The sequence below is a fragment of the Palaemon carinicauda genome, chromosome 11, assembly GCF_036898095.1.
Source record: "Palaemon carinicauda isolate YSFRI2023 chromosome 11, ASM3689809v2, whole genome shotgun sequence".
NCBI lineage: Eukaryota > Metazoa > Arthropoda > Malacostraca > Decapoda > Palaemonidae > Palaemon > Palaemon carinicauda.
Genome location: NC_090735.1, coordinates 67161335 through 67179755, shown reverse-complemented (window position 1 = coordinate 67179755; position 18421 = coordinate 67161335).

Here is an 18421-nt window from a genome sequence, read left to right as displayed (position 1 = left end):
GAGAGAATGTTTCTTTCAAAGCATGTCCTTCGGTCTTCATCATCATCTTTAACGACGCCCGTCTGCCATCTTGACATCCCGAATATCCTTAAGAGTGATGGAGTTAATTAAGCGTCTTTAATCCGGTTGCCCTGGCAAAGGCTATGGGTGGTATCCGATTTCAATTACCAAATATGATTGTTTTTTTCTTTAATGGTGTCAGACCCACGCGAAACAGAACGGTAGCAATTACCAACACATACGTAATGATCATTAGTTATCAATCCGATGCCATTAAATAATTCTCAAGAATTCACTGTCAGTAATTATATTTCAGAAAATTAATTAATTTGACTTTGAACCCATAAACTTCTTTATCCAAAACTGAATCAAACAAACGTCAGTTTACATTCCCAATGAATAAATTAATTCCTGCAGTAAAAATGAAGCTATACTTTTTCCCTACTTGCATTCCTAATCCATAAATGAATCCATAACACGTTCAAAATCCATCAGTAAAGCCAGACAACTTCACTTTCAGTTCTTGTTATATATGTCAATATTACTATTGCATAAATGAATCCACAAGATTTCGCTGTTAGTACTGCTATTACCTTGCTGGATTTATATGACTTAAAACATTCCTAATGAAAAAATCAGTAAATGCTCTCCATATACTTTCAATATTCCGTAAAATTCCAGACGACTCATCACTCGCTCAGGTGGAACATTGAGAAATCAAAAGTATTTTTGAAAAACTGAAATTGCAATTAAGAATTCCAGAACTTCTTCAAAAACCAAATTAACAATTTCTAGGTTCTCTGACCCTCTAAAAATCAGTAAATATCTTAATGAACATAATGAAATCTGTATTATTAGAGACAAACATTCCAAAACTATAAGGCCTGTTATAGCAATCATTTAAAGCTCATTTGAATAATTTTGCCATCAAATCACTAACGACTGTGAGACATCAATCCAGTGGAATAATTTACATTCACATAACAAAGATACGACATATTCTAAGAAGAGATGAAGACTTAAACGCTTAGCGTTCTCTGTATCTTGATTTTCTGTGAACTTTAATAATGTCTGTCTTGATACTTAGAATAGTTTCTAATAATGTTGGTATAAATCATGAAACAGGAAATACCGATTCCAATATGGGGCAGAGCTCACAATAAGTTCTACCATTACTTGTGTCCTTCATCCTTCCCGGCAAGTACATCTGCGTTACAATATTACATTTGTGACAATGCCCTTCTAGCTTTGAAAATACGACACAGATTGAAATATATATTTCCAGGAAAGTTTGTTGAACGTTGTTTTACTGTATAATAACATATCATCTGACTAAGAAAAAAAAAAAAACTATTTTCATCAGAAGTTGACAAGAGTTGAAAATTCGAATATACTGAGCACAGGGCTACCTTGTTCTAATTACATTGGACTCTACTCATGTGCATGTGAGCCGCTATATTTATATTCAGAAATACATACATCAAATTTTTTCTTTTGGGTCAAATACGAGGATACAATTAAAGATAATATTTTTACAGCCCACCTCATATGTAAATGGATATTTAAGGACCAGGAACTTTAGTCAGAGAAATTTATCAACCTTAAAATACTTTTACTAATAAGAACAAATTTAAAAGGAGAAACTGATATGTGAATTAAATATATTCACTGTTACACATAATAATAAACGGCTTCATTGCGACGGAAAATCAGAGAAACGCTTTTCCTTATCAAAAAAAATTACATCTTGCGAACATTTACTATTCCTATTTCTATTATCCTTCAGGACCTAAGTAATACCATTATCCTTCACCTAATCGCTCTTCTCTTGCAGGAAATATGGCCATTAAACATTATAATAATATTCGAACACTTGACATAGTTTGAAATATGACTAAAATAATACAAAAACACAAATCTTTTTTAACAAAAATGCCCCTTATTATTTGAAGGACAATATTCAGTAGATACCTGAAATTCATAAATGTCATGCAGTATATTGTCACAACATTTTATCGAGATATTTCACAAACACAGGAAATACTGTGGCATGCAATCGTCAATGCCCTTGACCTCTAACATTACAAGCCTATAAATGTAATTAAATCTGTTGCAACACTTTGTTCTATCACAAATAAAACCTAAAATAATATCCTCTTCAAAAGGAAAAGGACATTTTGAAATCGCCTTAAAATCAAAATAGAAATTACTATGCAATAACAAATATATTCGAGTGACCACTTAATACTACGGTGAACTTTTAAGTATTCACTTTATTTTTTCTAATATTATCAACCCCATTGTACTTAACTACATTTTTCATAAACTATCTTATCACCAAGATACTTCGCTTCTCATGCTTAATTACCGATTTCTTACCGATTTGTTATCTAACAAAACTACCGAGAGCTTCGTTTTAATTTCATAGCTATCTCTATCTCTAAGGAAAATATATAATGGTATTCTTTGAATACCTTATTTTGACGGTCAGAGCTTTATTTGCTACTAAAATCATACCAAATCTAAAGTATATAACGACATATTACAAAATAATGCCGATGTCTACGGATCATCTAGGACAGAAGCCCATTCACTAGATGTATATATATATATATATATATATATATATATATATATATATATATATATATATATATGTGTGTGTGTGTGTGTGTGTGTGTGTGTATGTGTGTATAAAATTATAAATATAAATATATATATATATATATATATATATATATATATATATATATATATATATATATATATGTATATATATATATATATATATATATATATATATATATATATATATATATATATATATATATACGTGTGTGTGTGTGTGTGTATATATAAAGATATAAATATATAATATATATATATATATATATATATATATACATACTGTATATATATATATATTTATAGATATATATATATATATATATATATATATATATATATATATATATATATATATATATATATATATATATATTTATAGATATATATATATATATATATATATATATATATATATACATATATATATATATATATATATATATATATATGTGTGTGTGTGTGTGTGTGTGTGTGTGTGTGTGTGTGTCCAACTGCATAGCAGGTTCGGTCGCTCGAGTCAACTTTCTCCATCTATTTCTATTACTTGTATTTTCTTCCCCAAGTCTACCACCCATATCCTTTTTCACCACATCCATTCATAAATCAGTCAAAAATTATTGAAACACGGTAAAAATATGAATAGACATCGAAAAGAATATAATAGATGTATTTTGGAGTCTAAGTTATACTTCCATAAAACACACATTGGTCAATAAAATACTTACTATTAACATTGAAGGTCGGCAAACATTTTTATAAGATTACATTCGATCTTCTTTAGATAACAAATAGTCTCAAGGGCAAATAAATCCGAGAGAGAGAGAGAGAGAGAGAGAGAGAGAGAGAGAGAGAGAGAGAGAGAGAGAGAGAGAGAGAGAGAGAGAGAGAGAGAGAGAGAGAGAGAGCATTTAGGCTCCAGTAATATCCATAGGGACATGAGTGGTGCCTTGGCGTTTAGGGAGGAAGGTGATGGTGGAGGAGGGGGTGTCCTTATTGTTCCGAGCTAGTAGATTTTGTCCCTTAGGAAAACTGTTCTTCATCCTTGAAGAGATTGAGGAAGTAATAAGAGGGAAGATGGGAAATCGGGAAAGTTTCCTTTTAGAGCGAAAGAGAATATTGGCATGGTATTATACTGCGGGAATGGGTTATTGAGACTTTAAGGGCAGGAAACATGGCGTCTATATGAAATATGAATGGCGAAATGAATGATGCCTCGTGTTTATATCCAGGGAAGTCTCTCTTGATATCCATGAAAGGAATTAATTTTTTGCTGCTCTCTGAGTCCTCCAAATGATCTATGGAAAAGCGGTAGAAATAGACATTTACCCAAATATTCATACATATACCAAGGCACTTCCCCCAATTTTGGGGGGTAGCCGACATCAAACAAATGAAACAAAAAAGGGGACCTCTTCTCTCTACGTTCCTCCCAGCCTAACAAGGGACTTAACCGAGTTTTGGCTGGTACTACTAGGGTGCCACAGCCCACCTTCCCCGTTATCCACCACAGATGAAATTTCATAACGCTAAATCCCCTATTGCTGCTACCTCCGAGGTCCTCTAAGGCACCAGAGGAAGCAGCAGGGCCTAACGGAACTGCATCACAATCGCTCGCCATTCATTCCTATTTCAGGCACGCTCTCTTGGCTCTCTCACATCTATCCTCCTATCACCCAGAGCTTTCTTCACTCCATCCATCCACCATAACCTTGGCCTTCCTCTTGTACTTCTCCCATTACCTCTTGCATTCATCACCTTCTTTAGCAGACAGCCATTTTCCATTCTCTCAATATGGCCAAACCACATCAACACTCTAGCTGCTAACTCATTTCTTACACCCATTCTCACCCTCACTACTTCGTTCCTAACCCTATCTACTCGAGATACACCAGCCATACTCCTTAGACACTTCATCTCAAACACATTCAATTTCTGTCTCTCCATCACTTTCCTTCCCCACAACTCCGATTCATACATCACAGTTGGTGCAATCACTTTCTCATACAGAACTCTCTTTACATTCATGCCCAACCCTCTATTTTTTACTACTCCCTTAACTGCCCCCAACACTTTGCATCCTTCATTCACTCTCTGACGTACAGCTGCTTCCACTCCATCATTTGCTGTAACAACAGACCCCAAGTACTTAAACTGATCCACCTCCTCAAGTAACTCTCCATTCAACCACGCACCACCTTCCCTTCCCGTACATCTCATAACCTTACTCTTACCCACATTAACTCTCAACTTCCTTCTCTCACACACCCTTCCAAATTCTGTCACTAATAGGCCAAGCTTCTCTTTCTCGTCTGTATCATCCCCAAACAACAACTGATTTACCTCCCATTCATGGTCATTCTCGTCTACCAGCTTCAATCCTCGTCCAAGCACTTGAGCATTCACCTCTCTCACCACTCCATCAACATATAAGTTAAACAACCACGGCGACATCACAAAACCCTGTCTCAGCCCCACTCTCACCGGAAACCAATCGCACACTTCATTTCCTATCCTAACACATGCTTTACTACCTTTGTAGAAACTTCTCACTGCTTGCAACAACCTTCCAACAACTCCATATAACCTCATCACATTCCACATTGCTTTCCTATCAACTCTATCATACGCTTTCTCCAGATCCATAACCGCAACATACACCTCCTTACCTTTTACTAAATATTTCTCGCATATCTGCCTAACTGTAAAAATCTGATTCATACAACAGCTACCTCTCCTAAAACCACCCTGTACTTTTAAGATTGCATTCTCTGTTTTATACTTAATCCTATTAATCAGTACTCTACCATACATTTCCAACTACACTCAACAAACTAATACCCTTTGAATTACAACACACGTGCACATCTCCCTTACCCTTACATAGTGGCACAATACACGCACAAACCCAATCTACTGGTACCATTGGCAACACAAAACACATATCAAACAATCTCACTAACCATTCAAGTGCAGCCACACCACCTTCCTTCAACATCTCAGGTCTCACACCACCCATACCAGATGCTTTTCCTACTCTCATTTCATCTAGTGCTCTCCTCACTTCCTCTCTTGTAATCTCTCTCTCATTCTCATCTCCCATCACAGGCACCTCAACACCTACAACAGCAATTATATCTGCCTCCCTATTATCCTCAACATTCAGTAAACTTTCAAAATATTCCGCCCACCTTTTCCTTGACTCCTCTCCTTTTAACAACCTTCCATTTCCATCTTTCACTGTCTCTTTAATTCTTGAACCAGCCTTCCTTACTCTCTTCACTTCTTTTCAAAAAATTTTCTTATTTTCTTCATATGGATGACCCAATCCATGACCCCACCTCAGGTCAGCTGCCCTCTTTGCCCCATTTACCTTGTGCTTTACTTCCATATGTCTCTCTTTCTACCTTTCATACTTCTCTACAGTATTACTCTGCAGCCATTCTTCAAAAGCCCTCTTTTTCTCTTCCACTTTTACCTTCACTCCTTCATTTCACCATTCACTGCCCTTCCTCATGCTGCCTCCAACAAACTTCTTGCCACACACATCACTTGCAATCCCAAAAAATTTCCTTTACTAACTGCCACTCCTCCTCTAAATTACCAGTTTCTCTTACTTTCACTTTGTCATATGCCATTTTCAACCTTTCTTGATATTTACTTCTTACCCCCGGTTTTATTAGCTCTTCAACACTCACCAGCTCCCCTTTACATCCACCTACTCTATTTCCTCACTCTTTTGCTACAACTAATTTTCCTTCCACCAAAAAATGATCAGACATACCGATAGCCATACCCCTAAACACGTGCACGTCTTTCAATCTTCCAAACATTCTTTTAGTTATCAACACACACTCCATTAACGTCCTTTTCACCACTCTTCCATTTGCCACTCTTACCCATGTATACTTGTTTTTATCTTTCTTTTTGAAAAAGCTAGAACTTATCACCATCCCTTCCTCAACACACATATCTACCAGTTTCTCACCACTCTCATTTTCACCTGGTATGCCATACTTCCCAATGACACCTTCTACCTCTCCAGCGCCCACTCTACCATTTAAGTCACCCATGACAACTACATAATTCCTTCTACCCAGTCCTTCTACACACCTAGTTAATCCATTCCAGAACTAATTCCGCTCTTCTTCACTTTTCTAACAACCTGGCCCATACGCACTGATAAAAGCCCAACATTCCCTACCCAACCTAACCCTTACCCACATTAACCTAGATGATATCTCCTTCCATTCCACTACTTTACCTGTAATCCATTCACTCAACAATAAAGCCCCACCTTCTCTTGCTCTTCCCCTTTCAACCCCAGACACTACCAGACATTTCACCAAACATCACTTCACCTTTCCCTTTTATCTTTGTCTCACACAAGGCCAATATATCCATCCTTCTATTCCTAAACATACTTCCAATCTCACATCTTTTACTCTCTAACGTACTACATCCACGCACATTCAAACACCCCAAATATAAAGAGAAGTAATCATAAATAACAGATGTTGATTTGACAAAAAAAAAAAAAAAAAAAAAAATATTTTAAGCAAGTACTGACATTACATACATTCCAAAAGTTTCATGTCGTAAATTGCTTTGTTGTTTTATTATCTATAAAGCTCAGGGTTGGTTTATTTTAGTTAATATATAAAACTAGGAGAAAAGGCATTCATGTACTTATACCATTACTATTTTCAATCACAAAAGTAAAAATGTGAAATCTTCTTCCAATTATGTTATCAGCATTGCAAAGACCTTTGCTATTTATTTAATACCTTTGTTCAATCCCACCAATTATATTTATTTCCATCATCCAAAATATAAAAATAAAGCATTTTGAATGTAATCATATCTCAAAAACAAGGAACGAAGATTGATTCCATTACCAATTCTGTTATATATCTGAATTCAGTTCCGACGCTTCCATCTACTATTAATCCATAAAATCCATTCGACATCTGAGGGCAGGAGAAGAGCATGTGACCGACATCTATGCATATTTTACTAAAATGAAATAGTAAAATATACAATCTCAATGATTCAACATTCTCCCACCCGCTTTCATTGTTTATGGTTAGAAACTGACGGGAAAGGAGTAGAGTCAAAAGATTAATAAATATATATAACCAGAAAAAGTAAAAGATGAATTAGAAAAGAACAATAAGAGAAGGAAGAAGAAGAATGAGATGATGAAGAATAAAATGATGAACATGAATAAGGCGAAGAAGAATAAAATTATAATGTAGATTATTCAAAAGGTTCAAGAAGAGTCACAAAGCCTCTAGTGCCTCGATTGGCCAATAAACTTGAGACCCCAAATGATGGATGAGCTGAAAGTATTTAATAAAGTGGCATTTATTGGAGAAAAGGGGGTCCATTTTATGAAGAAAAACAAAGGCTTCACACTATCATTGTGAAATATATCTTAATTACATCACAAAATTCATGTTACGTATACATCTTCACCCAAGATAAAGAAATTGAAAAAAAAAAAAAATTCTTTGAGTAATAACAATATCAGTTACAAAATATTATATATATACATATATATATATATATATATATATATATATATATATATATATATATATATATATATATATATATATATACAAATACATATTTATATATATACATATATATATATATATATATATATATATATATATATATATATATATATATATATATATATATATATATATATATATATATACACACACATAAATTTTCGACGAAGAATTGCTGACCACGATAAAATCCGTAATGGAAATGAAAAATTACTGTAGTGTTGCCTATATACATTGCATAAAACAAGACGGAAAACTTAATAATATTCGGCGTATATAAGAAAAATTATAATAATTTTTACTTTTTCCATTTCTATACTGGGCAAGAAAAAAAAAATATATATTCTAACAAGCACGTTTCTAAGTCCCAAATTTATTGATGATGAAAACATATTAAACTTACCTGACAGGTTGATGGGCAAAACATAGCAGTGGGCAAAAGGCTGTTTAAGAAAAAAGAAAGCCTACGCCACAAAAAACTTCATGCTACTTCTTTATTCATATACTATCGACGATATTCCCTATTAACTTGAAAGTTTTCAATTTAATGCTGCATTTAAAGAGGGTAATAAAATGGCAAGTGCTTATAGAAAACTTCTGATAACAAACTTCTGATAACACTAAATGTAGTGAAACGTTTTACATCAGGCAGAGTGGAAAGTTACAGGAAAAGAGAATTTTATCAGTCATAAAATATACTACTTGACAATATTCAGGTCAAAGCCCGAACAGGATTTATATCAGGTTTCATTTTCTTTTCAATCCGTAATTTCATTTGCCAAATTGGTTAATCATCTTTCCTGCTTCAAAGGATATATATATGTGTATATATATATATATAATATATATATATATATATATATATATATATATATATATATATATACAGTATATATATACATATATATACATATATATATATATATATATATATATATATATATATATATATATATATATATATACAGAGAGAGAGAGAGAGAGAGAGAGAGAGAGAGAGAGAGAGAGAGAGAGAGAGAGAGAGAGAGAGAGAGAGAGAGAGAGAGAGATACATAAACAAGTAAAAAAAAATAAAGCATTCTTCAATACGATATCCTTTGTCATTCCTCTTTAAACATGATAAAAATAATAATAAAGCCTGAAAGCTTTTCCCCCTGTCATATCAGTCCGATCTCGCAAATCCTAACAATATCAATCAAGGAGAAGAGTCTCCCCTCAGGAGAGAGAGAGAGAGAGAGAGAGAGAGAGAGAGAGAGAGAGAGAGAGAGAGAGAGAGAGAGAGAGAGAGAATTGTATTCTTATGCAAAAATATTTGACACAAATTAAGAAACTGTTTTACTTATACGAAGACAGACAGTAACATAGAAAAGAGCAATCATGAGATTTCATGGCTCCACCACTGGAGATTGTCAACATTTTACTTAATTCTACGGTCCAAGCTTTTCCTCTTGCATATGTTGACCGTGAATGAATCTACTTTATAATAAAAATCCTGAATCCGGATGGGGTTCCGGATCACCGCCAAAATTTTATCACTTCTAAGTTGGCACATTTCTGACATCCTGAAATTTTCATCAAAATTCATCCGTAACTATTTTAGTTAGGCTAGTGACGAACAAACAAACAAACATAGGTGAAAACATATCCTCCTTGACAGAGGCAACCTTTTGATTGAAAAAAAGACGAAAGTGAACTATTGTACAGCTACACAGTCCTAGGATGTTTCCTCAAAAACTTTAAACCGGACCAAAGAATCAATCACTGCAGCTTATTTAAGATTTACTAGGTGTGAATATAAAAAGAATGGAACGAATACTGTATATCCTAATTGCACGCGAAATAAGGGTTGTAGTGGCCGATGTGGTAACGTCCCTGACTGGTGAACGCCTTGTGAGCGAATGATGAGGGGTTTGGGGGAGCCTATAGATCTATCTTCTGAGTCATCAGAAACCATTGCCTGGCACTCCTTGCTCCTAGTCTGGGTGGAGAGGGGGCTTGGGCGCTGATCATATATATATATGGTCAGTCTCTAGGGCATTGTCCTATTCGATAGGGCAATGTCACTTTATCTTGCCTCTGACATTCATTAACGGCCTTTAAATCTTTAAATTTGAATCTGAACAACAGTCAGTAATACCGACATTTATATCCAGTATATAATATGAAGTTTACAATCGACAATGAGAATCAAATTTACATAATAAAGTTTTCCTGATTTAGGTGCGTAGAGGACTGAGGAAATTTGTTTCATCGCAAAATTGATAATTGCAAGAAGCAAAGGGACAATATACTTCACAAAACCAGAGGACAAGTAAGAAACAGGACCACATCTGTTACTTCATGATATTCGCGTTTATTTTGTTCTAATATGCCATAACCTTCTCTGTTCAACAGCTTGAGCTAGCTATACTGCATATTTTTCATTCAATGAATAAAACCTCCAAAAAGGAAATAAAAACGTGGGGCTGTAAGGCTTAATGAGAGTAATGATCATTAAAGAAAATTAACCAAAGTTTTCAAATTGAATGGCGTAGAGAAAGTACATTACTTATACATTGGCTAGAAATTGATTTTTTATCAATTACCATATCAGAAAATATCAAAATCACTTGGTAAACAAAATTCAGTTGTTTTCCTTGAGCAGCAATCTTTGTCGTCACTTTTTTTTTTTTTTTTTTTGGGGGGGGGGGATGTCAATATGGCCTTGGACTTAATATTCTTCATGACATCAACAGCAAATTTTGGATATAATCATGTACAAACACCAATAGCTCATATATATATATATATATATATATATATATATATATATATATATATATATATATATATATATATATATATATATATACATATGTTTTGAATAGAAAATAACCATACTTTGGATTTGCCTCAGGAAGATTATTCAGAGAGAGAGAGAGAGAGAGAGAGAGAGAGAGAGAGAGAGAGAGAGAGAGAGAGAGAGAGAGAGAGAGAGAGAGAGAGAGAGAGAATAAACCAATGCAAGGCTTAACAGTCAATCAAAAGTAAAGAGAGGGTTGAAGCCCTTTGTTATTCACACTGACATTAAGAGCATCATAGATTTGCCTAGGGGGAATTACCCATAAAACCTCCATTTCAACATTTTAATAGCCACTTTATTTCTTCATAATTTAGATTTCCATATAAATGTTATTTAATCTTCCTTTATTTTTTCCTTTATCGGAGTTTACGAATAATGCCACAACAAGAATGATTTCTTTGGCGGTAAATATATCATTATGTAAAGCTAAGCTTGGTATGCCTGATTCCATCATTTGATAATCACATGTTTCATTTACTAAAATATTTGGGGAGTATGTATTTGATTGGGAGAGGTGTATGCTTTCTTATTAATTGTTAAACCGATTTTCTTTAAGGGGAAAATGTTGTTTACCTTTGACAGAAATACTACTGTATATCATGAATGTAACTACGATTTCCGAAATATTATGATTTGGTGTTACCTCGCCAGGAGTGAAGCCGGTTGGGAAGCTAACATGGAGTAGAGACCAAAGGAAGAGGGAACGGAGGTAGCAGAAGGCTAAAAACTCCAAACGGCCAGCGAATGTTTATATGTTGAACAGGCTGATGAAGTCTCTTTTTATAGTTTATATATGAAAGATCTATTTTAATGTTGTTAGTGTTCTTAAAACATTTTATTTTAGCTGTCCATTACTTCACTTGTAGTTTATTTATTTCCTCATTTCCTTTCCTCACTAGTATCGTGCTTTTCTAACTAGGGTTGTAGCGTAGTTAGTAATAATAATAATAATAATAATAATAATAATAATAATAATAATAATAATAATAATAATAAGATCCTTCGAAACACGCTAAAAAACGTTGACCAACTTTTTTTTCTACAAAAGGTTTAGATCCAGTAGCTGTAAACGGAATTTTCAGCATTATAAATATATGATTACAATACGATAAAAAACTATAACTAACCATTTCATAACTATTCTTTAGACTCTTGCGTGTAATTTGAGAAATTGGTACAAGTATCCAATGAGGTACTATGAATGATACGCCACTGCCTTTTTGTGACGTTGCAGCGCTAGGGGGCAAACAATACAACAGGGACGTTCTTACTTTTGTTGTTGTTGTGTGACAATTTTTCTTGGGGAGTAACGCGTATGAGACAGAGCCAGAGGCAACATATCCCAAACAGGGTACAGATAGGGGAGCATTTTCAACTAAAAATAATTCCAACAAAATTACCCATAATTCATAAAGGATTTCATGTTTTATGATGAGTCAAGCAACCGGAAATGAATATCAGAAAGAGGGGACGTTTTTCTACTAAAAATAAAGTTATTTAGAATTCAGAAAGTATTTCAAGTTATAAGAAAAGCTACAGGAAAAAATACTCAGCACATGGAACTAATTAGAGCATACGAAAATACACACAAATTCTTCTCTGAAACAAAATTTCAAAAAGCTAAAACATAATCCGATATTATTCATACTATCCTTCAAATATAATATGAAATATGAAACCTCATTACCAAAATAAGGAGTGAATTCTGTACGTTTCCATAAATGGAGATCACCTGCGGTAACCGTATTAGAAATAATTACTTAATGAGAGAGAGAGAGAGAGAGAGAGAGAGAGAGAGAGAGAGAGAGAGAGAGAGAGAGAGAGAGAGAGAGAGAGAGAGAGAGAGAGAATCCCATGCTTGTGTAAAGAAAACCATAGCCTACCTGAATGAATATAAATATGGAATGTAACAAGCAAATCACGCCTAAATATAATATAGTAAAATATGTGTAAAACGATGGGGCTAATCTTTATTAAAACCTATTTAACCGAGGCTAGAGCCAGACTCATATTAAGAGAAACTAAATATTGTGAGAAACATCATTAAAAGGAGAAGATTTACCAGGTCAATGAGTGTAGCTCGACTATTCAAGAGCAGAAAATACAAGCTACAAAATATGACAGCTGGTTAACCCTGAAATTTTCTCTTGAAGTAATCGTGTTCATCTATCAAAGCGCCCTTCCAACCTATCTCACTATTTCAATACAGGGTTATAAGGTACGCATTATAGTGTTTTATCTTTTGGTGTATCAGGCTTTTCGGTATTAGAATTTTGTTCTTTATAGAGCTGAAGATTCTATGGTAGTTTTGTCATGTGGGGTTTTTAGGACGTGGGTTTATTTTCATGTGGGAATTTAGTTATGTAGTGTTTTTATCACGTTGGGGTTTTGTCATGTGGGGGTTTTGTCATGTTCGATTTTTATCACGTGGGGGGTTTTGTCACGTAGGGTTTTTATCACGTGAAGATTTTATCGTGTGGGAGTTTTGTCGATTCGGAAGGGGTATTGTCAGACATCCAGTTAACGATAATCGAATTATCCAAGTCTGCATTTCGATAGAAGGAACACAAATAAAATCTGGCATGCATGGCACAAACTTTCATGACCTGAACCTCATAACATACACATACATAGGCAAACTTATGAGAAGCAGGGTTCCAAGTGCTAATAAACACAGCCCTTCCCCCCAGCCCTAGTAATGGCACCCCATTTCATATTCATTCGTTTCTTAAACCCTGGAATAAGCAGCTCATAAGAGTTCCTCATTTGAGGAACCAAAGCTTCTCAATATAATAGAAAAACACACTGTCTAGAGGCAACTAAACATTTGACGACGCTAGAGAAGTCTAGGGCACCCTGACCTTGGATTTTGCTCAATATCTCCTGATAGAAATATATTTAGAAACCATCAAAAAGCAATTTTAAAGCTGCCTCTTAACTAATTCGAAGATAAAGGCATATGAAAACTTAAGGAATACCTGCTTTTATCAATAAAGCTGGCATCAAAACTGATAAGGTCAATAACCTAGGAAAAATGGTGAGCATTAATATATTCACAGAACCCGACAAATAAATAATTAAAACTCTCTTTCATTGTTTTCATTTTCTAATCTCAAATTGCATCTTTTTATACAGTCATTTATATGGCCACCAGGAACCAACTCATATTGGTGATGCATAAATAACTGCAAAGTTTCATGCAATCTCCCTAAGCAATATCACTACCAATTTAGCGAGAGTGGCGTGTTCATTTTCCGAAATGCGTCGCCATTACGAAAAGGGACCTTGAAAAGAAGGATGCTGCAGCTGAAATAAACACAACACACCTTTTGAACTTTTTAAGATTAAAACTCAACAATAAAATGCACCGTCTTACTTTTTTATTGTGTAGTTTCAACGGACTGAGGCAGAATCAACAACAATAAATGCACCCATTTCCAGTCACTTCAGGATGAAGACCTCAGACACGTCCCTTATTCACGCCTGAGGTTTGGCCAGTTTTCTTCAACACGAGTGGCCACTGCGGATTGGTGATGGTGGGAGACTTGTCTGATACCTCACAGCAAACCAACCTAGTATGGTTGGCCCTGACGAAGATCTTTGCTGATGATGGCGATACACAAACCCTTTCGCGACGTTATGGTATCCCCACAAGTGAAATGATTCAGAAACCATATTCAATTATAGTACGGAAGTTATGGAACTTCAAACTTACAATCACGTCCATTTCGTAAACTGAACACCACACATAATCAAAACAAGACTTCCTCCTCGAAGTGACTACTTATCCTTTACCGACTCCCAATCTATTTAGCTTCTCCCTAATCTATATGCCGTAGATACTCCTTTCCAAACAGCCAGCCTATGGAACGTGTTATGAAGACAAAGACACTGCATTTAGATGTGTTAATCAGATTTTCGACAATTAACCAGAGGTTACAACAGCTACCACCATAAATGCAGCAGGAATCCTATGCCAGCAACATCAACATGTTATATTATAGGATATCATCCGAAATTCCACTATATCAATGATACAAGATTTTCTTCAATGTATTTTTTACATTATCAGTGTTGCTCACATTTAGTTTGGGGTCAATAATTTCAATACTATTGGAAGATCCGGACAAAAGGATAATTTGATTAAAACTATTTAACTTCTCTTCACTGGCCATGTATGCTCCTAGAACATCTGCTTCTTTCCCCAGGCTGATGTTTCATGAAATCCACTGCTTTATCGCCTCCCATGCAATTCCAGACAACTTTCTGTGGAGATCTCCTATTACTTTATCTTTATATTTTCGTTCATCTTTCAAATTACCAATATATTCTCCTAATGGTGTGATCCGTCTGAATAAAGTTAATTATCATATGTAAGTATATGATATAGATGGGTTGAAATTGATATTATTATATATTAAAGGCTTTTATAAGTAGGCCCAACTTGCATCTAGTTTGATTGATAGCACTCGTTTGATCGCTATTTATACCAAATCTGGCTGCATAACTTAGTCTTTTCAAAGGTTCTCGCTCGATATGGTTTTACTGAATAACCAATCATTATAATTATCTATTTTTCCTAACTTCTTATTTAATTTTTACTTACATGTCACATACCCATCTTTCCCCTGGAAACATAATAGTAAAAAAAGATACGTAATTTAATCTAAATATAATGAGCGAATTAGAATAATAATAATAATAATAATAATAATAATAATAATAATAATAATAATAATAATTATTATTATTATTATTATTATTATTATTATTCCATTATATCATGCATCAACAACCACCTTAAACCAAGTACGAACTACAAAGTGGTGTTATCGCTATTAAACAGCTAGCTCTCACCACTCTAGAAACATAGGCTATTCTTTATAATACCAAAATATTGTTCCCATACAACTCATTTCATATAAAAACTTGAATGAAAAAAATCTTTAAACTTTTACCCGTTGTAGGTATTATGTTTCATATCCATTAGATCTCTAAAGGAAAACTTTCCAACAAAGTCATTAATCTTTTTTTTTTTTTTTTTTTTTTTTTTTTTTGTAAACTACGTTTTAGACTGAGGGTCTCCTTAAAAAGAAAAGGATCTACTTAGCATTTTTGTGATGGCCATATCTCCTTGTATCATAACAAAATGTTACCTTTTTCGTTTATTCCCAACATGATTGATATTAAATCAGCTTATTCTGAAACAGTTGCAAGAAAAGAATAACAGAAGGATAGATAGCTGCTTCAACAAAAGCATACAAATTTGGATATAATAACGATATCAAAGGATGCAGTCTCCTTATGGGATTCAAGTTTCATTTCCGGGAAAATCTGCAAATCTCTAAATTCATACAGTCAGCCGGAGTGTGTGCGCGTGCAGGGGGGGGGGGGGGGGGAAAGAGATGGCAAGAGCAACATGGCCTTAATTGGGTTTCCTTACAGGAGGAAACTTGATAACGATTATTGCGCAGATCTACCGTGAAGGTCATAGAAGTGAATAGATAATTCAAGAAAATTAAGTCGAAAGGCTGCTTTTGTGATGCTATTAACATCGCATTGAATTATCACCTGTGCTGGAGAGAGAGAGAGAGAGAGAGAGAGAGAGAGAGAGAGAGAGAGAGAGAGAGAGAGAGAGATGCTTGAGTCAATTATTTTTCTATTATTTTCTAGAATAGTTACAGAATATGCAGGCCATCTGTAAGTGCTACAGCGTGCTTGAAATTTTCATGTCAAAAGATATATAAAGCTATTTCTTATTTGCAATATAGTTCTTAAAAGTCACATAGGAATCAAGGATATTTACCGATGTAAATATTCACAAGCAGAGAGAAAATTAACAAATCACGGAAATAACTGTGCACAAATAAACCTATTAATACAATATTGAATATTAATACTACAACAGATATGAAATAAACGAATAACCACAATCATAGATGACGAAAAACATAAACCCTCTTAATATAAGCAAAACAAATATCTCAAGAATGCTCCCGGTCTTACGCTCAGGCTGTAATTCTCTCAAGTGCAAAGCTAAGTGTTATGAACCTTGCACTACGATGGCCTGTTTGTGTCCATTAAGACGAGAGCTTCCAGCAAAACGCCATCAGGCGAGGTTTGTGCCACCTATCTTTAGAAGGACTATTAATCCAAGTGGTGTTATATAAGCGAAACGTTTCTTGTAATTGAAAGGCTGAAGGAACTTTCATTGGCATGTTCAGTAGGTGAACGTTATAAACATTCTAATAAAATTTAAGAGGAAACGCTTAAAAAGTATCTCTGGTAGGGGAAGAGTAAGGAGTGAAAGGGTTTTGGTAATATCATATTACATATAATTAGCCAACCATATAATTATCCCCCCCAAAAAGCTGATAGCCACTATCGTCTACCTTGAAATACTTATTTCTGTTTAGAAAAGCAGGATGTTATATGCCAGAAGGCTGCAACAGGGAAAATATAGACCTGAGAGGAAAATTAGTAAGGAAATGAATAAACTCCATGAGATGAAATGAATAAAGAATAAAAATGTCTTTAGATCAGTAACAACATAATACTAAAAAACGAAACTTATGTCAGCCTGTTCAAAATAAAAACGATCACTACAAGATTGAACTTCTGAATAAGAATTTCCGAGAAGAGAACGTCATTATTTCACTTGCTTCCTACAACAACAATTTTCTAACGCCCATTGAAAAATACGAAATAAATAATAAATCTTCCACAAAATAGCAAATTTCAAGAATGCACTGATAAGCGGTTTTTTTAAAATCTTCAGAATGAAAAACTGACAACGTCAAGAAAATGTTTTAAAATATTGAGAAGCTCATTCTGCCATCCAAGGCAAGACTTCCATTCACCTACATACGGGACCTTAAACTTTCCTAATATAACTTCCCCAGTTTACATCTTTTATTCAATTTCAATACAAGCTCAAACAATTTCCGTTCGCAGGTGTCAATAGGTTTCTTCGCGTCCGTTGCCTGAGTTTATCGGGTCATTCCAACAATATCATTTACCACTGCGGTGACGCAGTATGGAAACGAGCAATTTCCTAACGGTAAGGCCTTTCATCTCCTGTTACTAAAATAACGAAGCCACTTACTACAGAACATACAAAAGCAACATGATTTTTTATATAAAATACAATTCTCCATTCTAGTTCACAATTGATATCAACTCTCCTTTTAATAATCATGCATTTACTGAGAAATACATGAGGTAGAAGGTTCTTGGAACCAGTTCTCCTTTTTATACTTCTTAAGCTATAAAGTGGAAAAATAACTACTCAAGAATTTCTCAGAAATTGTTGAAGCTTCTCAAAAGAAAGATATCTATGCAATTAGTTGCAATTCTTCCCTTTACAATGTGA